This window comes from Cryptomeria japonica, chromosome 6 (genome assembly GCF_030272615.1).
Source record: "Cryptomeria japonica chromosome 6, Sugi_1.0, whole genome shotgun sequence".
Classification (NCBI taxonomy): domain Eukaryota; kingdom Viridiplantae; phylum Streptophyta; class Pinopsida; order Cupressales; family Cupressaceae; genus Cryptomeria; species Cryptomeria japonica.
The window spans coordinates 447955262-447964383 of record NC_081410.1 but is presented as its reverse complement, the minus strand read 5'-3'; the positions used below and the strand labels follow the sequence as shown (position 1 = coordinate 447964383).

General features: G+C 34.6%; 2 long non-coding RNA genes across 2 annotated transcripts in view; both read right to left on the bottom strand.

Moving 5' to 3' along the window:
- Positions 1-596: 596 nt before the first annotated feature.
- LOC131856102 (uncharacterized) overlaps positions 597-9122 on the bottom strand; it is an 89009-nt gene continuing 80483 nt past the window's right edge. Inside the window, exon 2 of the long non-coding RNA XR_009358228.1 lies at positions 597-875. This is a non-coding gene — a long non-coding RNA (uncharacterized LOC131856102). The remainder of the gene's footprint in view (positions 876-9122) is intronic.
- Positions 3229-8562, bottom strand: LOC131037507 (uncharacterized). Its single transcript, XR_009358227.1, has 2 exons — positions 8044-8562; positions 3229-3494 (listed from the first exon to the last, which is right to left on the bottom strand). It is a non-coding gene; the product is annotated as an uncharacterized LOC131037507 (long non-coding RNA).

The following is a 9122-nucleotide window of genomic DNA, read 5'->3' as shown; positions in this document are numbered from 1 at the left end:
ACATACTTAGCTACCCAAACAGAGACTAAACCAAATGCATGAGTAACACAACTGCCCTAATCCACTCAAAACAATACATATTTTTTACTGACTACATTCCCTGCCCAAAAGAATACGCAAACGCATTTGGGGTATCACAATCGACCTAATCTTCTCAAATAATACATATCAAGCTTGTAGAGTAGTTTAGAACTCAAGTAAAATCACTGATTACCCTACCCAAAAGAAAGCAAAGGAATTTTAAGCATCACAATTGCCCTAATCTTCTCAAACAGCACAAGCCTGTAGATTAGTTTAGCACTTTGCCCTATAAAATGTTCTCTATCCAACTGGGAGCATTTCCAACGATGATCAAAGTTAAGACCTGGTTCGCCAAAGTTCCACAAAGTTTATTAAGGAGTTCGAACCCAAAATCTAGATTCACAATTCCATAGAAAAATAATTACAGTACATCAAAAATGTTATATAATTAATAATTCAATATGATGAAATAAAAATTAAAAAATATATTTTCTGCAACAAAAAATAATATAAAAATCAACACACAAACGGTAGGCTGGAAAAATGACCATGACAAATGACCATTCCCTCCAGTCTTGAGGAGGGGCAATTCAACCCCTCCTAAATAATTTCTTTTATTAAGCAACAAATCTATATACATACCGGTTTACAAATAAGTTGACCAATTTAAGCAACTGATTCAAGAATGAAACAGTAAAAATTAAAATTTGCTCTGCATTGACTCTGCACTCTGTGTGTCAGTCTACAGACCACTCTACTCTCTAGGTGTCAGTCTACAGACATGGCAAAGATTTTATGAATATAGTAATCATAAAAATGCCAGATCCGGACAATATCAATATGTGGCTGCTCTCCTGAAATCATAAAGTAAATGTATTGGGTTATGATTTATTACTAAAAAATTAGTAAAAACTAATTTTAGTACAACTACCAATGGGTGGCAACTTTGCAAGCACCAAGTAAAGTGAAATCTTGTGTTTGATTAATGGGAAAGACAAGGGGGATTGCACGTGATCAATAAGCACATTATGCTCCTTAGCATTACTGTAACAAGGGACGTATAGTGTTGCAAAGGCGATGTTTAACCCTTATATTTATGCCACATAAATAAAAACGGGAATAAAATAAAATGCAAGAAACCATAAACATTACTCCGTTACATGGAAATGATGTTTCTACACGTTAGAGAAAAATTATGTTGCATTCATAAATCCAAATACGTCAACAATTGGTTTTTCTAGTTACGGCATGAGCTATATGCTGCGTAGAATTATTATGTCGTAAAAAAAGATTTTTAAAATTCAGTTGTTGAGTTGGTTTACACGATCCTCTTTAAAATTACTTATTTCTCAAATCAATTTTAAAGAGGATTTCAACATCAGCATGGGCACCAGAAAGGAAAACCTTAATAGGTCATAGTCAAATATTGCATAATAAATATTCACATGCCTGATCCAACAATCCCTGGTACTGCTGAAGCTTCTTGTTGAGAGTAGCTGGTGCCTCCTCAAGGCATGCAATTTTTGTATAATCACTGAGTGTTTGAGTCTTAGTGGCATGACATATATATGAGCATAGAATTATTTTGGTTATACATGGATTTAAAAGTTGAAAATAGTTGGACTTCACCCCAATGGATAAGCGGATTTCATAAGACTTCTAAGTTCTGAGGTCATAGCGACATTCTACACACAAAACAGAGTGAGAAAGAACATAAATCCTTACTAGGAGTTTCAAATCAAATTTGAGTTCTGCAACCAATCAAAATTGATATTCTAGTTCAGGTTTGAAAAGACTTTACATAGAATATGCAGTCATGGAAAGCTAAGAGTATATGGTAATCAGAGCAAGAACATCAATCCTTACTAGGAGTTTCAAATCTATGGTTAAGAATTAAGATGACTCCTGTGATTTAGGACAATTACAAACTTATACTCAGCTAAACTGTGGACTTAAGTTCTGCAATAAATCAAAATTGATATTCTAGTTCAGGATTGAAAAGACTTTACATAGAATATGCATCCATGAGAAGTTAAGTGTATATGGTAATCAGAGGTTTGAAATCCAAAATCCATATTAAAATTGTTCCATAGATTTAAAGTAAATTTGAAACATTTGGTGAAGCAAAATTCATATGGACCTTTTGGTTCAAGAAATATATATATTTCAAACTTCATGAAATTGTAGATATGTGATTGTGAGTGAATTATAATTAAATGCAGTCTCAAGTCTGGATTATAAATTACAAGACTACAAAGTTGATATATATGCTCTGTTAGATAATCAAATATAAAAATTTAAACATGATGACCTCCAGGATCATACAATGGGTAAAAGAACTATGTTAATTAGAGTAAATATAACATTAGATTTTAGATTTTTTAAATTCAATTTTTTGAATATAACTAAATAAACAAAAGGATGGCAAATCTAAATTTATTATCAAATACAAATTCAAATGTAGTGACTCAAATCTTAAAATTTAAACATGACATGGTGAGCAAGGCTGCCCTCTAGGATTATACAATGGGTAAAAGAACTATGTTAATTAGAGTAAATAAAACACTAGATTTTAGATTTTTTAAATTCAATTTTTTGAGTATATCTAAATAAACAAAAGGATGGCAAAATCTAAATTTATAATCAAATACAAATTCAAATGTAGTGCTTGTGATACACAAATTCAAATGTTGGCACCTGCTGTACTTCCTGGTGCTTGTGATATGTAGTTTTGCTTCTTTTCTCTTCCTCATCATCATCATCACTACTACGTGAAATATCATCACTCACAAAAAAAGACATACGAAATACCAATAAAACTTTTTTTAAAAACAATCTACACATAAAAATACAAAAGAAAAATACATACCAAAAATATGAAAATAGAACTCAGACAATAAAAACAGAGGAGGCATGGCCATGCCAAACAAAAATAGAATCAAAGCAACAAAAAAAAGAAACAAAAAACATAGAATGATGGACCAAAAAAAACTAACACAATAGAGTGTGATGTAAACAGAACTTTCTAAACATTCATTAAGTCACTGAAGTGAATCTGACTTCAACAATCAAACTGTTAATATCAATTTAAATGCAACACAAAATTGCATATTAAAATTACTATTAAAAATATATAGAAAAAAGTTCACTGATAAGTTTTAATATATTTTAAAATTCACTCCACTTTTAGCAAGATTCATTCACCTATTTGTTGGATGTTGAATATTCAATTTCCAATGAGGAACTTTATCATCTTTGTATCATCCATGTAACCTGTATCATCCATGTAATCACAAAAAGCAATGAGGAATTAGATGTAGCATACATAGCATAAGCAGGTATTTGCTAAATGCCTGCTTTATGCTATCTATATATCTGGCCTCAACCATTGCAGTCTTCCAGAAGCTATGCCATCTCTAGCAATGCGTAACATGGTTTCTGCCCTCTCTTATATTGGCTAAGCATTCTTCTATCTCGGTAAATTTTGTTGGTTTCCAAAATCAGTCCTGTTATACGATAAAAAATTCAGACAATATAACAAAATTCAGACAAAATAACATCTCAAGCTAAATAAATTTTAGTCTCAAAGCAATTTTTTTACTCATAGATGTCAATGCCCTAACTTGATTTATAATAAAGTTTTAAAAATTAAAAAAATTAAAAAACAGTTCAAAATTTGTCTCAGGTGAACCAGAAAAATGGTCCTGTTATTGGAATTTGTCGTACCTTGGATTAAAATTTAAATATCCAATATAATATTGTAATTTTGGATTTAAGTCCTTAAGAGATCATGGATGAGGTTATCAAAACAAAAATTATTTGCCACAAATTTTAGGCGCCGAGAAAGAAGAGGCAAAAGGAAGCTTCACTTTGTTAAGTCTCTAAAATCCACGTTGAAAGCTCTTTCCCAGGAGTTTAGGGGACGTCGCAGTAAAGGAACTTAGGCTTTCTGTTGTTGCATTGAAAGGTCCTCCAATTTTGCCTTGAAACCAGCTCTTTGCTGATCTATTGCTGAGCATGTCATGCTGGATGAAGTTGGAGGAGTTTGAGGGACTATGCATAACTTAAGCGCAGGTTCAACGTGGCTAATTTTCATCTTTTGACAGGTGAAGATGCGACACACTTCTTCATGGCAACAACAATCTAGACTGTACAATTTATGAAAGGAGATATCTTGAGATCTTCTAGTGATTGTTGAATGCCATAACTCATAAAATTTTGGTCCCACTCTGGAAATTTGGCTGCACTTTGCATAAGGACAGTGATATTTCAATTGAAGAGGGAAACGATGGTTGGGTTTCCTTTGGTATGTGTGCTTAGATAGGAATAGGGCACAAACCTGATAAAATACTCTGACTTCTGTAGGGAAACGATGGTTGGATTTCCTAATTTTCCTTTGGTATGTGTGCTTAGTTTTGTTGGGCTCTCTTTCTTTATGACCAGCCTCCTGGCACTAAAGACCAGAGTAACTGACATGGGTTTTATTGGCCAGAATAATCTGTTTCCATGGAATGTTGTGAGTGCTTACTGGAGATTGCAACAACCTTTGAAAAGGGATTTATAACACTATACGAAGCAAGGGCCCTAGATACACTTGCTAATCATGTTAGCCATTCATCTACTGATTCTCCATCACTCAACTGACTATGATATTGATGAAATTTTTGTTGGACAAAATGCCTGTGAAAACAGTGATATCTGAATATTCAAGTCAACTAGCTACTGTGGCAGTTGCAATAGCCAAGCAATTTGCAATCGAGAAAACATTACTCAAGTTTGATGCCCTGCTTTCAATGTTAACTCTTACTAATTCTGAGCATTTGGCCCCCATACGGATTTCTGAGATTGGATTCTAGAGATGCAGCTTGGCTAACATACGTCCATTCTTGAATTGGAACAATTTTATAAACAGTTTAGAAGGCTGATCAAAACATCTGATCAATTGGCACTCCCCATGATGGACAAGTTGCTGTATTGATAAATGAGCTTGCTCGTTTGAAGTATAAATACAGTAATAGCAGAAATTCAAGCCTAGAAGAAGCCATTATAAGACAACGATGTCTTGCCAATTGTTATGCATTGGTAGAAAATATAATAAGATTGATCTCTAATGTTTGTGAAAGGCAAGATAATTACATCTGCGAGTTAAAGCAACAGTTGCTTTAAATGAGACTGATAAAATTGTTATTAATTTTCTTCAGGATGCAAAAGTTTATGATATGACGAAGGGGGTTAATCTATTAGCATCTGTCCTGCTATGCAGGACAAGACAAAGAACGGTCACTTTGAGATGGTGATAGAGAATAACAATAAAGTGTCAAAAGAAAGTGAATTAGAAGAAGGATAGTATGAAAGTGAATTAGAAGGATGGTATGAGACAGATTTTTATGGGTAGTGATTGGCATTTTTTATGCTTTGAAGTCTTCAAAATTTTGTTTATTTCTTCTTTCTAAAATGTCTTCATCTTTGTTTTGTTAACCTAATACATCAAAGTTTTTTGGAGCCTAAGAGACTGTAGTAACAACAAGGGGTTAAGAAGTCAGTTATGGACCTAAACATATAAAGGACAAGGAAAATAGACAAGTTTAACGAAGGTCTGTCACCTAAAATCTACTGACCTGTTGTCACAGTAATGAAGGAGCTTGAAACGAGAAATGTTCAATATTACAAGGAAAGGTGTTGGTGACAGTCAGAGTGAGCAAAGGCAAACTTTGAAGATAGCATGGTTAAAGACAAATAAGGAATGGCAGTCCTTAGAGAAAAACATGACAGTAGCAAAAAAAGGCAAGGTCTCATCACATCTGCAAGTCCTTTGTACAAAGCAATGAACAACAGACGACAGTAATAAGGGAAGGCAGTCTAGTGCTAGTTTAAAGGAAGGCCACAACCTTTTAAAGGACACTAATTTAGAGGAAGTGAGCATGAAGTTGAGGAAGGCAGTCTAGTGCTAATTTAAAGGAAGGCCACAACCTTTCAAAGGACACTAATTTAGAGGAAGTGAGCATGAAGTTGAGGATGTGAAGGCTTTGCTCCAGGGATCCCAAAAAAATATTATTGAGGTTTGAAGATGTTGGATGTTGCTAGAAGGGTGATTGCTATTTGATCAAGAGTGGATAATATAGAAACAAGGACAGTCATAGATGCACTAAAATAGTCTGTAAGAGTTGCAGATTAAGGTCACAGAAGACAACACTGTAATGACATAAAGGCTCAAGAATACAAATTATCATGTTACAGGTCTGGTCATAAGTAGAAGGGCAGGTAACTTCTCTGGGAATTGGAAAGGTAACAGTAGTGTCACCCAATCTCAGGTAAAGATGTCTTTGTTTCTTGCAAGTCAAAAAAGGGTTTCATTGGGGATTCAAGACTGTCATTAGGGTTCTTGAAAGGTATAGGACATTAAGCAAACCATAAGCAGATGTTGCTCATTGAGGACACACAGAGAAGGGTCATCATAATGAGAAAATAAATATGCCTAACCATAAGATGACTGATAAAGAGTTCTTGTCTTAAGAGTCGTGTGCATGGAATAAAGAAGGGTGCAATGGCAGTGCCAAAGAAAAGTTTAGAAGACTTTCATGGTATAAGTTGCCTGTCACAGTTCAAGAATGCATACATAATGAAAAAGGAGATATGGCAGTCTTTAAGGGGTGCAATGGTCAAATGATGTCAAGCTAAGAAGTTTAAATGAAGACAGTTAAGGACAATCATCAAGAGACATAGTGTTAGTCATTGAAGCTATATGGATAAAGCCTCTTGAAGGGAAACTAAAAGGGCAACATAGGCAAAGCAGTTTTCAAGACATAGTGAAAGTCATAAAGGATGAAGGCAGTCCTCTATTTAAGCTTACTGTGATAGTCCTTTCAGGTTGCAGAGCCAACAGTGAACAGGGCATGACAATTAAGTATTTCTCATAAATTACAAAGAAATCACAGTCAAGGTAGTTGAAAGACAGTCGACCACATTATTAGTTGACATGTTAAAAATGGTAAATACTCATCAATATTGTCAAGATTCTTTAAAGGTCTTTAAGTAGCAGAGAACCACAAGGAAAGAACGGGGACAGCCAGCAAAAGGAAAACAAGTACATGACAAGTCTGAGCAAACAAAGGGGTAAGTCATAGTGTCTTTCATGGACAACAAGGTATAAGGTAATGCTTGAGAGACAATCTAACATTCATGGTATTACAGGTTGCCCCTCTCTTGAACAGAGATAATTCAATGCTTTCCTTTATACCAGAGTAACCAGGCCAAGTGAACAAGAAAAATGGTCCAGGTTACACAAGTGACCAGATAATCTAACGGTTAATGTGATTAAATATGATACAAAATTTGGTCCCGACTCGCATACAAAGAGTTCATTGTTCACAACGACTTTACTTGTTGGTTGCAAGGAGTTAATTACGCTAATAGTACTCTGCCAATGTAAAACTGAACATGGTGAAGTAAGCTTCAACTAATATGGCAATCCTGGGACATATGCCTAGATTAGACAAGTAAAAAATGGCTAAGAATAAACTAGGTCAAGAACAAACAAGACCTATTCCACATGTGCCTAGATTAGACAAGTAAAAAATGGCTAAGAATAAACTAGGTCAAGAACAAACAAGACCTATTCCGAAATGCCTGACATGAATAAATAAAAAATGAACAATATCACAAATATTATATGCATATGTAATAAGCCATGAGATTGCCAGCATACGCATGGCCAACTTCATCAATTTCTGCCAAACACAAATTTAATATTTAAAAACAAATGAATGGTAACAGTGATCCTAGATTGCAGACCATTACTAGAGAGATGAGCTAGAATGTCTCAAATGCTATTGTTCAACAGAATCTTTTATTCTCTGTTGATCAAGTTAACATTCTTGTCAATAAAATATGATTACATTCTACATGTCATAAAATATAATTCTATGTTCTTTGATATTGAAAATTACCCTATCAAAAACATATATCCATTAACCAGATGAAACAGAAGAGAGGTAAAAACAGCATATGAATTTAAGTAACCACACTCGAGAATTCCTTTGGAGGCGCTGGGACTTACAACATTCCTCCGCAGATGATTGGCGATGCGGATGAGCCCTGTGGCGTTGGAGCGGATGCAGGGCACAGGTCATATTGCGCATTCTGGTGAGGAAATCTTGAAGCATGGGCGACAAAAACAAATGATGAAGCATGGGCGCCATCACTCTCTCGTACAAGCCCTCACTGTTGAAGTCGCCATCGCCATCACCACTGGAAGGGCTTCTCCACGCGGACGAGGGAACTTGCAGGAAACTAAACAAACAGTCTGCCGGTTTCTCAGATCACCCAGCCATATATATATAAGCAGTGAAAGCCATGGAGCTTTTTTCAATGGCTATGGAGCCAACGGCCATGAAGCTTTTATCAACGGCTATGGGGCCATCGGCCATGAAGCTTCTCTCAACGGCTCTGCTTTTTTCAATGGCTATAGAGCCAACGGCCACGGAGCGGAGCTTTCTCTTCTGTTTTCAACGAGAATGGAGCGGAGCTTTCTCTGTTTTTCCAACAGCGATTGTTAAATTAGTATGTTTTCTCTCTTATTTTCTCAAAGCTATAGGCTAGCTAAATTAAACCTTATCTTTTCTTTCAAAGCAATAGTTAAATTTAAAAAATTAATATGAATTTGTAAGTTAGATGTTAAATTATTAAAATTTATATGTGTGTATATTCTATACTATTATATTTAAAATTAAAATAATTTGCTTAGATATCTTTGATACATCTATCTAGAATACGTTTAGAGATATCAAGGTGCTTATTTATTCACAATAACAATTTAAATATAGGCATCTCCAGACTAAAGACTGACATCTCTAGACATATTTTAGATAGATGTATTAAAGATATCTAAGCTAGTTTATATTTAAGTGTTTTGTATACTCTCTCTCTATTGATGGCAAAATTATAACTTGTTCCACGTTGATGGCTAAATCTTATATTTGAAGTAGTAAGATTTTAGCTATTTCTTTTACTTCTTGTGGAAAACTTATGGTATGTCCTTACTTCTACTTGCATGTGTAACTTAAAGAATTGGGTCAACATATGATATCAACATTTCCTTTATT